Here is a 14,000-nt window from a genome sequence, read left to right as displayed (position 1 = left end):
GAAAAGTAGTAGTCGGCCTAACTAGTAATTAAAAACAAGGCAGAGGTCTGATTTAACGTGGTTTGAACGGTAACACTGTGTTTGAATATTTAATCAAGCGATTCTTTGGCGTACCACCAGATGGAGCCCGCGTACCACTAGTGTTTCACAAACAGTAAGAATGGGATTCATACATCCCCATTTGTGGCAGTTTACCTGACACATGAAGCGTGATGAATTGTGGTTAAACACTATCCACACTAGCCACCAGGTGGCAGTAGAGTGTTTAGTACCTTAAAATGGGTTTTGTGGTTATTCCAACTTTGACCACAGCGTCAGTTTCTATGGAGAGCGGCGCTATCCATCATTTTCAGCAGACAGCATATCAAAATGATTAAACAGCCCCGGCTTCCTCTCCCGTGAGATCCACCCAGGAATAGGGACATATCAATATTGTAGTAACTGGTCAAAGATCCTTTATACGACACGCTGCTAATTTTTTTTTAGAACCTACAATACTGCAAAAGCTGGGAAAAGAACCTCTGTATGACAGGAGTGGTCTGCTGTTTTGAAAGATTTACATCAAAAACTAGTCAAATATCGACATGAGCGCTCTGCCGCTTTTTAAAAAAACTTACTGCAAAAACTAGTCAAAGAGCCACAGCAAAAAATAGTCAAAGATCCTTTAATAAACAGGAGCGCTCGGCCGCTTTTTTAAAAAACTTACTGCAAAAACTAGTCAAAGATCCTTTAATAGACAGGAGAGCTCTGCCTCTTTTTTAAAAAACTTACTGAAAAAAATAGTCAAAGAGCCACAGCAAAAAATAGTCAAAGGTCCTTTAATAAACAGGAGTGCTCGGTCGCTTTTTTAAAAAACTTACTGCAAAAACTAGTCAAAGATCCTTTAATAGACAGGAGCGCTCTGCCTCTTTTTTAAAAAGGTTACTGAAAAAAATAGTCAAAGAGCCACAGCAAAAAATAGTCAAAGGTCCTTTAATAAACAGGAGCGCTCGGCCGCTTTTTTAAAAAACTTACTGCAAAAACTAGTCAAAGAGCAACAGCAAAAAATAGTCAAAGGTCCCTTAATAAACAGGAGCGCTCTGCCGCTTTTTTAAAAAACTTACTGCAAAAACTAGTCAAAGAGCAACAGCAAAAACTAGTCAAAGGTCCTTTAATAGACAGGAGCGCTCTGCTGTTTTTTTTAATGACCAACTGCAAAGCTTAGTCAAAGATCCTCTAATTGACACGAGCGCTCTGCTGCTTTTAAAGTTAAGTCAAAAATCCTTAAAACATCAAGAGCAGTTTTCTATTTTTTTTTTTCAAGACATACTACATGAACTGATCAAAGATCCTGTATGCCACCGGAGCACTTTCATGTTTATTTAGGACCTACAGAACTGCAAAAAACCTAATCAAAGAAACTCAATATGTCAGGAGAGCTCTGCTGTTTTTGAGGACCTACTGCAAAAACTATTCAAATATCCTCTATTTCACAGGATTAATCTCCTATTTTCAAGGTACTGCTGCAAAAAACTGATCATACATTCTCTGCTGATATTGAAGACCTACTTGGAAAAAATAGTCAAAGATGCTCTTTATAGCAGGAGCACCTACTACAAAAAAACGCTTTTCAAAGATTATTTTTTTTATACAGGCCAGGAACACTCCATTGGAGTGATTGTCAAACAGTGGTACGTATACCACTAGTGGTACGGCTGCTCCATCTAGTGGTAAGGCAAATAATCACTTGATTAAAGTACAGTGTTTTATATTCCAATATTTAAAGTGAAAGTTAAAGTACCACTGATAGTCACACACACACACGAAGTGTGGTGAAATTACCCTCTGCGTTTGACCCATCCCCATGTCCCACCCCCTGGGAGGTGAGGGGAGCAGTGAGCATCTGCAGTGGCCGCGCCCGGGAATCATTTTGGTGATTTAACCCCCCAATTCCAACCCTTGATGCTGAGTGCCAAGCAAGGAAGTAATGGGTCCCATTCTTATAGGTTTTGGAATGACCTACCAATATCAGGGCGGACACTGAGCAGGTCCGTTCGAATATAGTGTTACTGTTCAAACTATATGTCATGTTAAAGTGGCCAAAAATGTAAATACATTCAAACACAGTGTTACTGTTCAAACTGTAATTCATGTTAAAGTGGCTAAACAGTTAAAATATAATGGTTGCATAGAATGAATACTTAGGCTTACTACGCTACTGTATTGGAATGCTGGTCATTATGGTGGTACTTGGTGATCTTGGATAGCAAAATAAGAATACATCTATGACATTAAATGACAAATGATGAAATAAAATTTTGGGTAACACTTTAGTAGGGGAAACATATTCACCATTAATTAGTTGCTTATTAACAAAGACTTCATTTAGAGTTATTTGGTTAGGGTTGGGGTTAGTAATGGTGAATATGTTCCGCATACTAAAGTGTTATCGGCTAACTAATTGTATAATAAGGCCATGCATAAAAAAGGCATTACATATTACTTAATAATGACTAATTAGGAGCCAATATGTTACTAATTTGCATGTTGATAGGCAACTAATTAATAATTAATTAATTAATTAATTAATATGTTACAAAATTGTTACATGTGCTCTGGTTTTCTACCATGAATTGATTAACGTAGACCCCAATAAGTTTTTCAACTGACCATTTAGTGGTCAATTGTAAGGAATATGTACTGAACTGTGCAATCTATTAATAAAAGTATCAATCAATCAATTCACTTTTTTGCATTTCATTTTTATTGACATCCAGCATCAGACATTCCTATCCATTACATCATATTCACATACATCATAGCTCGGTTGGTAGAGTGGCCGGGCCAGCAACTTGAGGGTTGCAAGTTCGATTCCCGCTTCCGCCATCCAGGTCACTGCCGTTGTGTCCTTGGGCAAGGCACTTTACCCACCTGCTCCCAGTGCCACCCACACTGGTTTGAATATAACTTGGATATTGGGTTTCACTATGTAAAGCGCTTTGAGTCACTAGAGAAAAGCGCTATATAAATATAATTCACTTCACTTCATATCTGTTGTCTGCCCTGAATGTCAAAATATTTTTTGTTTGTATCCCAACCATGCCACTTCCGCCAAAAAAAGAAAGAAACAGCAGAAAAACAAAGTAGTATTTACAAATACATCAAGTAAATAAAGAAAAAATAAATAATAATACATTTTTAATAATAATCACGAATAAAATAAAATTATATATATATATATATATATATATATATATATATCCATCCATCCATTTTCTACCACTTATTCCCTTTCGGGTCGCGGGGGGCGCTGGCGCCTATCTCAGCTACAATCGGGCGGAAGGCGGTGTACACCCTGTACAAGTCGCCACCTCATCGCAGGGCCAACACAGATAGACAGACAACATTCACACTCACATTCACACACTAGGGCCAATTTAGTGTTGCCAATCAACCTATCCCCAGGTGCATGTCTTTGGAAGTGGGAGGAAGCCGGAGTACCCGGAGGGAACCCACGCATTCACGGGGAGAACATGCAAACTCCACACAGAAAGATCCCGAGCCTGGATTTGAACCCAGGATTACAGGAACTTCGTATTGTGAGGCAGACGCATTAACCCCTCTGCCACCGTGAAGCCTTATATTCATATATATATATATATATATATATATATATATATATATATATATATATATATATATATATATATATATATATATATATATATATATAAATATATATATATATATATATATATATATATATATATATATATATATATATATATATATACACACATATAGGCAGTAATCCTTTTTTTATTTATTTTTTTATTTTCACTTTATAAAAAAATACCGTCCGTGTTGACCAATGCTGCAGCACCATTTTACAAAGTTGTGTTATTTTCACGCATTTAAGTAACTTCCGTGCTAATTAGCACACAGAACAAGAGGTAGTTTTCCCACAGCTACGCCGCGAGCAAGGCGAGAGCATCTTCTGAAGTAGTAATGTCACCGGAATATTCCGTGGAGGCCGGCGACCAGCAGGAGACAAGGCGCGACTTTCGCTGCCTCGGCACATTTTGGCCGGTCCTTCACGCACTATTTAGTCCGTGACGGAACCGTGAGCGGGATCCATCTTGGCCGACGTCTGTCAGCGCTTTGTGTGCGAGGCCATTAGCTCGGAAGTGCAAATGAGCAGTCGTCACAATTTTTGGCGACTACCGTACAGTATTTCCTTGAATTGCCGCCGGGGCGCTAATTAATTTGAAACCTCTTCTCACTCCTGCGCTTACCAAAGGCATGCGGTAAAAGTAAGCATGCGCTAATTATTTCAAAACCTCTTCTCACTCGGCACTTACCAAAGGTATACGGTAAAAAACTGAGTGTGATGTAAGCTTGGACCTTAAATCTTACTGAATAGCTCTTGATCTTCTTCCCTTTATGCGATTTCAAATTACCGGTATTGAAATCTGCCTCCTCCATTTTGAAAATTATGACAGGGGAAGTGTCACTATTGACGTCACGAGTTTGACCAGGCGGTGATACTAAGCATGCGCTAATTATTTTGGAAAGCGAGTTTGACCCGGCAGTAATTCAAGGCAGGCGCATACTATATGCCAGGGGTCGGCAACCCGCGGCTCCGGAGCCGCATGCGGCTCTTTGATCACTCTGATGCGGCTCAGCTTGTCACGGCCAGCTCAGCTTGTCATCCTGCTTGTCAAACCTCGGGACACGCCCACGGCCGCGCATATCCAAGGACGCGCCGCAGGACAAAGACATGTGGGTGTCCAAGTTAAAGCACCTGACAGCGCACCTTGTGGATGTTTCACACCAGGTCGTTCTTGCTGAGAATCACAAATGGTGTGATATTGAAAACCTCCCCAAACCAGACCAACTTGTGTTCGAAACTTGGAACGTTATCCCCGACTTTTATGTGAACATGAAAAAGTATGCACTTGGAGTCCTGTCGATCCTTGGATGCACATACAGCAGGCGTGTCAAACTCAAATACAGAGTGGGCCAAAATTTAAAACTGAACAAATCCGCGGGCCAAAGTTGAACAAATTACCTTTTAATAGGGACGCAAATGAGTTTTGCATTGAATATTGAGCAAGCAAGGCTTATATAACTTTATAGTGACATTCATAATACAGTTCCAAATAATAATAATGAAAAAATATCAATGGCATATCAAATACAAATTTTAATAAAAATGGAATGCCTCTTTTTTTTGTTTGCAGCGTTCTGAGGTAAACATCGAAATATTTTTTTTCCACAGGCTAATAATACATTTGAAAATGTGTGAAGCGACCGGAATGAGAATGAGCACCTCCAATTCCGAGTCCATGGTTCTCACCCGGAAAAGGGTAGAATGCCATCTCCGGGTTGGGGAGGAGACCCTGCCCCAAGTGGAGGAGTTCAAGTACCTAGGAGTCTTGTTCACGAGTGAGGGAAGAGTGGATCGTGAGATCGACAGGCGGATTGGTGCGGCGTCTTCAGTAATGCGGACGTTGTATCGATCCGTTGTGGTGAAGAAGGAGCTGAGCCGGAAGGCAAAGCTCTCAATTTACCCGTCGATCTTCTTTGGGTCATGACCGAAAGGATAAGATCCCGGGTACAAGCGGCCGAAATGAGTTTCCTCCGCCGGGTGGCGGGGCTCTCCCTTAGAGATAGGGTGAGAAGCTCTGCCATCCGGGAGGAACTCAAAGTAAAGCCGCTGCTCCTTCACATCGAGAGGAGCCAGATGAGGTGGTTTGGGCATCTGGTCAGGATGCCACCCGAACGCCTCCCTAGGGAGGTGTTTAGGGCACGGGGAAGACCCAGGACACGTTGGGAAGACTATGTCTCCCGGCTAGCCTGGGAACGCCCCGGGAAGAGCTGGACGAAGTGGCTGGGAGAGGAAAGTCTGGGTTTCCCTGCTTAGGCTGTTGCTCCCGCGACCCGACCTCGGATAAGCGGAAGAAGATGGATGGATGGATGGATGGATGGATGGATACAAAAATAATAATAAATGAATCGAACACTGATTCTTGAAGTAGCAAGAGAATGTGCAGGGATAAAAAGTTAATTACTGCTCAGTTTGCTACTCTAATTTGCTATAACACATAACTTAATAGTGCAAAATCAACTTTCAAAAAGCAAACAAAAAATCATCAATGGTATAATAAATACAATTTGTTCTCCCGAAATGTGTTTGTCATTCTTGTTTGTTGTGGGTGCACAGTGTGGCGCATATTTGTAACAGTGTTAAAGTTGTTTTTTATACGGCCACCCTCAGTGTGACCTGTATGGCAGTTGACCAAGTATGCTTTGCATTCAATTGTGTGTGTGCACGAGCCGCAAATATTAATGTGACTGGGTTCGGCACGCTGTTTGTACGGAGGAAAAGCAGACGTGATGACAGGTTGTAGGGAACGCTAAAGGGAGTGCCTTAAGGGCACGCCCCCAATATTGTTGTCCGGGTGGAATTTGGTAGAAATTCGGGAGAATGGTTGATTTTCGGGAGGGACACTGAGTATTAGCGGTGAATGCGGTGTTACAGCGGCACCGTCGCTGTATGATATCGGCGGGCCAGCTCTAATGTTAAATTGATATTGCCTCAAGAGCCAAATAAAATTAGACGGCGGGCCAAATTTGGCCTGCGGGCTAGAGTTTGACACCCACTTTATTAAAAACAAACATGGCACACGCCTCACAGATGGGAGTTTACAATCCTGTGTGAAGATAAAGGTGACGTCATACAGCCCAGATGTGGAGACGCTGTGCTCTGCGGTTCAGGAGCAGAAATCACATTGACCACGTATGATAAATATTTTAATTTCCTATAATTTTGCATAAATTCACATTTTTTGATTGTTCAGTGAAATAGACATTTTATCATTTAGGTTGGCAGCTGATGCACGGCGCCAGTAAAAGGATGACAGCACAGAGAGAGAGGACGGCATTTTTGGTTTTCTGCCAGTGAATAATTTAAGTTTGGCGTTTTGTTTTTTCATTACTACAAGGAAGACTTAAATAGACATTAAGTATTTTACTTAACCTTCAACCGACGTCTTTTTCGGAGTTAAAAACGTTTTGTTGCATGCAGAAATTGTATTTCTTTTTCTCTGCAGTTGTTCATTGATTTCCTAAACGTAACCCATCATAGTTTGTTTATACTTAGCACAAAGCAAAAACAAAACTTTATATGCAGTGTTATTTAATTTTTTTATTTTATTTTTTTTATTTTTATCTTATTTTATTTTATTTTTTTGTCCTGTCCAGCTTCTTAGGCAAATCATATAGTTGATGTAGAAGCCCATATCGGCTGTTGAGATTTACTTTACAGAAGAGAAGTGTAGGATACTTCTCTTGTTGCCTTATTTAAATTTGACTTTATTAAATGTATTTATATTATCATTTGGTGCAGCCGGGAAGGGACAGAAAGAGGACAAAAAGGAAGACAGAGGGGGAAATTGTGGGGATCAGAGGGGGAACAGACAGTGTTATTTCATTTTAAATTTCAAAAGAGTTTTGTGGCTCCCATTGTTTTATTTAATTTGTGAAACGGGTCAAAATGGCTCTTTGAGTGGTAAAGGTTGCCGACCCCTGCCTTAGCAGAAAAACAGCCCCAAAGCATGATGTTTCCACCCCCATGCTTTACAGTAGGTGTGGTGTTCTTGGGATGCAATTCAGTAGTATTCTTCCTCCAAACACGACGAGTTGAGTTTATACCAAAAAGTTCTATTTTGGTTTCATCTGACCACATGACATTCTCCCAATCCTCTACTGTATCATCCATGTATCCATTTTGGTATAAACTCAACTCGTCGTGTTTGGAGGAAGAAGAATACTGAGTTGCATCCAAGAACACCATACCTACTGTGAAGCATGGGGGTGGAAACATCATGCTTTGGGGCTGTTTTTCTGCTGAGGGGACAGGACGATTGATCCGTGTTAAGGAAAGAATGAATGGGGCCATGTATCGGGAGATTTTGAGCCAAAACCTCCTTCCATCAGTGAGAGCTTTGAATGGTTGACCAAATACTTATTTTCCACCATAATTTACAAATAAATTCTTTAAAATTCCTACAATGTGAATTCCTGGATTTTTTTTCACATTCTGTCTCTCACAGTTGAAGTGTACCTATGATGAAAATTACAGACCTCTGTCATCATTTTAAGTGGGAGAACTTGCACAATCGATTGCTGACTAAATACTTTTTTTACCCCACTGTATGCTTGCATGTTCCAAATAAACTCCAACTCTAACTCAACTCCACTCAATTGCATTTGTTATCATGCAAAACCAACGGTTCCTCCCTGCTGTTGTGTATTTGGGATCTGCATGGGTCCCGAAAATGTGAAATCGGACCATGGCACGCACAGTGGCCTTTAAAGACCCTCAGGAGATGCTAAGCAGCAGGTGAAAACACATAATTACTAATTAGACTGGCGCTCAAAGGCAGGACTACACAAACCGAACAGGAAGTGGGCGGTCAGCCTAAAACACGGTAAAAAAAAACATCCAAAATCACGACAGCAACGTCTGTCAGTTTTTTACATTTTCATTTAAAAAAGTGGTCATTAGTTTTTATGATTAGAAAGAACAGTCAATTATTGTCTAAAAAAATAAAAAAAGACATCATCTCCACATGCCGAAAAAGGTGCTGTCTCCGGTTGCTACGGAAACACGTTTAATCCTTGACCCTCGTGACCCTCCTTGGCATAATTCTTCATGTCACATATTTTAATCCATTTTGTCAATTGGAAATCCTGTCACTGCTTCATGTGCACACTGCATGCCATTGTTACATATTGTGATGTTTTATTGATGGAGCAGCACCGCCGCTTACAAGAGGGATTGTTCAGGGATCGGTACGGGAATAAGACGGCACCGGGTGAGAAATAAGAAGTAGAATTAAAGTACTGCACAATATGTTCGGTACACGTGCGCATGGTCTCTGCTCTCTCTCTCTCCACGACGGATGTGAGGAGAAAAATATCACAGCCTTGCAAGAGCCCGAGCAGGTGAGCCGCCCAGGAGCAGCCACCATATGGAGACGTGCTTGTGACATGGTTGCGTGCTGGCAGGCTGACGGAAGTACACAAAGCCATGTTGCAAAGCCATCGATGCGGTTTTATCGGACTTGGAAAAATGTTGTCGCTAAAAGAAGACAATGCGTTAAAGTGAAAGGTTTTCGATCTGAAAAGCCTATTTCTTGTCGTGCACTTTACTGATCTTTTCTCTGGTTGATAAGTCGTATGTTAAAAAAAAAAAAAAATGCCCAAACCTACAGCTCTAAGAGAGTATGTGATTTTATTTTATGTTTTCCTTTTTCTTTCAAACAGTAACAAATATTTTTGAGGGGTGTGAATACTCAATTAAAAATACATTTGTACTTTACAAGTCCATTTAGTTTAGTTTTTCTCCACAGTTTCTATATCTAACATTTATCACATGGATTTATATATATATATATATATATATATATATATATATATATATATATATATATATCGCAGCCTGTATGTACTTTTCAGCAATAATGGTGCCTTCACAGATGCGTAAGTTACCCATGCCTTGGCCACTAATGCACCACGATACCGTCACACATGCTGGCTTTTGACATTTGTGTCAATGACAGTCTGGATGGTTCGCTTCCCCTTTGGTGTCGAATATCTCCAAAAACAATTTGAAATGTGGACTCGTCAGACCACAAAACAATTTTCCAATTTGCATCAGTCCATCTTAGATGATCTCGGGCCCAGAGAAGCCAGCGATGTTTCTGGATGTTGTTGATAAATGGCTTTCACTTTGCATAGTAGAGCTTTAACTTGCACTTACATATGTAGCGACAAACTGTATTTAGTGACAGTGGTTTTCTGAAGTGTTCCTGAGCCTATTTGGTGATATCCTTTAGAGATTGATGTGGGTTTTTGATACAGTGCTGTCTGAGAGATCGAAGGTCATGGTCATTCAATGTTGAATTCCGGCAATGCCGCTTAAATGGAGTGATTTCTCCAGATTCTCTGAACTTTCTGAGGATATTATGGACCGTAGATGTTGAAATCCCAGAAACATATGGTTGACTGGTGCAGAACCAACAACCTGGTCCTGAACGTCGACAAGACCAATTAGATCATTGTTGACTTCAGGAAGCACCAGTCCAGCTACGCTCCACTCTTCATCAACGGCACAGCGGTGGTGATGGTAAGCAGCACCAAGTTCCTGGGGGTGCAGATCACTGACAATATAACCTGGTCCATACACACCGGAGCTCTTGTAAAAAGAGCTCAGCAGCGCATGCACTTTTTGCGTCGGATGAAAAGAGCACAGCTCCCTCCTCCCATTCTCACCACATTCTACAGAGGCACTATACAGAGCCTGCTGACCAACAGCATCTGTGTCTGGACTGGAGCCTGCAATGCCTCAGACTGGAAGTCTCTCCAGAGACTGGTGAGGACGGCGGAAAAGATTATCAGGACTCCTCTTCCTCCTATCCAGGAAATCGCAAAAAGCCGCTGCCTAACCAGGGCTCAGAAAATCTGCAAGGACTCCTCCCTCCCCCACCAAGAACTGTTCTCACTGCTGGACTCTAGGAAGAGGTTCCGCAGCCTCCGTAGCAGAACTTCCAGGTTCTGTAACAGCTTCTTCCCTCAGGCCGTAAGACTCTTGAACGCATCCTAATTAAATTATCCCCTCAACTCCCCCCAAAATGGATTAACTCGCTGGAATAAAAAAGACAATATAACATACATCCATAAACATGGACGCATCTGAAAAAGTGCAATGTATTTATCTGTACAGTAATCTATTTATTTATATCTGCACCTTATTGCTTTTTTTTCTATCCTGCACTACCAAGAAGTAATGCAACATTTCCTTCTTATTTGTACTGTAAAGTTCAAATTTGAATGACAATAAAAAGGAAGTCTAAGTCTAAGTTTAGTCTATTTCTTGCAACTTCACTTTGAGAAACGTTGTTCTTAAACTTTTTGTCTATTTGCTCACAGTTGTGGACTAAGAGGTGTACCTCGCCCCATCCTTTATTGTGAAAGACTGAGCAATTTCTGGGAAGCTGTTTTTATGCCCAATTATGGCACCCACCTGTTCCCAATTAGCCTGCACACCTGTGGGATGTTCCAAATAAGTGTTTATCAGTATTTATTGCCACCTTTCCCAACTTCTTTTTCACGTGTTGCTGGCATCAATTTCTAAAGTTGATGATTATTTGCAAAAATAAAAACATGTTTATCAGTTTGATATACGTATATGTATATATATATATATATATATTTCCAATTATTCATTTATATATGTATATATATGTGCAAATATTTATTTATATATGTATATATACACACACGATTTGTCATTTTGAAATTACATATTTATATATATATATATATATATGTATGTTATATTAATATTACATTTAATGATATAAAATATATACATACATATATATTTTTATATGACATATATAAGAGATATTTATATATAGCGGTATAGCTCAGTTGGTAGAGCGGCCGTGCCAGCAACTTGAGGGTTGCAGGTTCGATCCCTGATTCCGCCATCCTGGTCACTGCCGTTGTGTCCTTGGGCATGACACTTTACCCACCTGCTCCCAGTGCCACCCACACTGGTTTAAATGTAACTTAGATATTGGGTTTCAATATGTAAAGCGCTTTGAGTCAATAGAGAAAAAGCGCTATATAAATATATGTTTCACTTCATTTTGTATCCATAAATGTGTTTGTTTTATCAATTATAATGAATGATTTATTTGTATTATTACGAACACAAATTGTAGTATAATTGAAGATGCATTTATTAATAAGATAATTATAAATCATAATAATTACAAAATAATGGACAAAGAAATTTAGTAAAAAGAAGAAATGCATGTATTAACTAAACAGATAATCAACAATTGTCGCTTTAAACACAGTAATAATGTAATATAATACTGACAATATTATTGTGGTTTGACATTGACACTTTCCATGCCCCTGGTTTAGGTGTTACCTGGCATACGTTACTGACGTCAATTCTGAGCCATCTCATTAAAAAGTCAGCTAAAATGTGGATGCTTGCGCATAAAAACACATTGTGCTGGCGGGGAGTGTGCAGGGGAACAAGAATGTCACACAAGAAGCCTTCCTCGCTCTCCCACAAGCGGAAATGACATGCCAGTGTTATAAATGTCAAGAGTGGAGCAGATGTACGCTGCGACGCCGCCTGCCATGAGCGCCACGTGCGTGCTTGAGCGACAGAAGCCGCGTTTGTTCTGACGCAGACCACGCTTGTGCAACCTTTGACACTGGCGGCCGTCACGGTGGCACGCCGCAGGCTACTTTGGGATGGAAGACTGCTGTTGTTTACCTATGCATGTTTTTATCATATGTTGAGTGGGAAGTATTTGTCATATTTTGAATACTCAACTACTTTATGTTGTCTGTATTTGAATTAATTCATATACTTGTTCGTATGCTATTACAAACCCTGTTTCCATATGAATTGGGAAATTGTGTTAGATGTAAATATAAAAGGAATAAAATGATTTGCAAATAATTTTTAACCCATATTCAATTGAATGCACTACAGAGACAATATATTTGATGTTCAAACTCATAAACTTTATTTTTTTTTTGCAAATAATAATCAACTTAGAATTTCATGGCTGCAACACGTGCCAACGTAGTTGGGAAAGGGTATGTTCACCACTGTGTTACATCACCTTTTCTTTTAACAACACTCAATAAACGTTTGGGAACTGAGGAAACTAATTTTTGAAGCTTTGAAAGTGGAATTCTTTTACATTCTTGTTTTATGTAGAGTTTCGGTCGTTCAACAGTCCGGGGTCGCCGCTGTCATATTTTACACTTCATAATGTGCCACAAATTTTTGATGGGAGACAGGTTTGGACTGCAGGCGGGCCAGGAAAGTACCCACACTTTTTTTTTACGAGGCCACGCTGTTGTAACACTTGTCTTGCTGAAATAAGCAGGGGAGTCCATGATAACGTTGCTTGGATGACAACATATGTTGTTCCAAAACCTGTATGGACCTTTCAGCATTAATGGTGCCTTCACAGATGTGTAAGTTACCCATGCCTTGGGCACTAATACACCCCCATACCATCACAGATGCTGGCTTTTGAACTTTGCGCTTATAACAATCCGAATGGTTATTTTCCTCTTCTTTCTGGAGGACACCACATCCTCTGTCTCCAAATATATTTAGAAATGTGGACTCGTCAGACCACAGAACACCTTTCCACTTTGCATCAGTCCATCTTAGGTGAGCTCGGGCCCAGCCGCGCCGGCAGCTTTTCAGGATATTGTTGATGAATGGGTTTGGCTTTGCATAGTAGAGTTTTAACTTGCACTTACAGATGTAGCAACCAAATGTGGTTACTCACAGTGCTTTTATGAAGTGTTCCTGAGCCCATCTGGTGATATCCTTTACACACTGATGTCGATTTTTGATGCAGTACCGCCTGAGGGATCAAAAGTCTGGAATATCATTGCTTACGTGCAGTGATTTCCCCAGATTCGCTGAACTTTTTGATGATTTTACGGACCGTAGATAGTAAAAGCCCTAAATTCCTTGCAATAGCTTGTTGAGAAACGTTGTTCTAAAACTCTTCGACAATTTGCTTACAAAGTGATGACCCTCACCCCATCCTTGTTTGGGAATTACTTAGCATTTCATGGAAGCTGCTTTTATACCCAATCATGGCACCCAACTGTTCCCAATTTAGCCTGCACGCCTGTGGGAGGTTCCAAATAAGTGTTTGATGAGCATTCCTCAACTTTATCCGTATTTATTGCCACCTTTCACAACTTCTTTGTCAAGTGTTGCTGGCATCAAATTCTAAAGTGAATGATTATTTGCAAAACAATTTTTTTTATCAGTTTGAACATCAAATATGTTGTCTTTGTAGCATATTCAACTGAATATGGGTTGAAAATGATTTGCAAATCATTGTATTCCGTTTATATTTACATCTAACACAATTTCCCAACTCATG

Source organism: Nerophis ophidion, linkage group LG03 (assembly GCF_033978795.1).
Source record: "Nerophis ophidion isolate RoL-2023_Sa linkage group LG03, RoL_Noph_v1.0, whole genome shotgun sequence".
Lineage (NCBI taxonomy): Eukaryota > Metazoa > Chordata > Actinopteri > Syngnathiformes > Syngnathidae > Nerophis > Nerophis ophidion.
The sequence above is the reverse complement of the archived record's forward strand: the minus strand, read 5'-3'. Positions refer to the sequence as shown.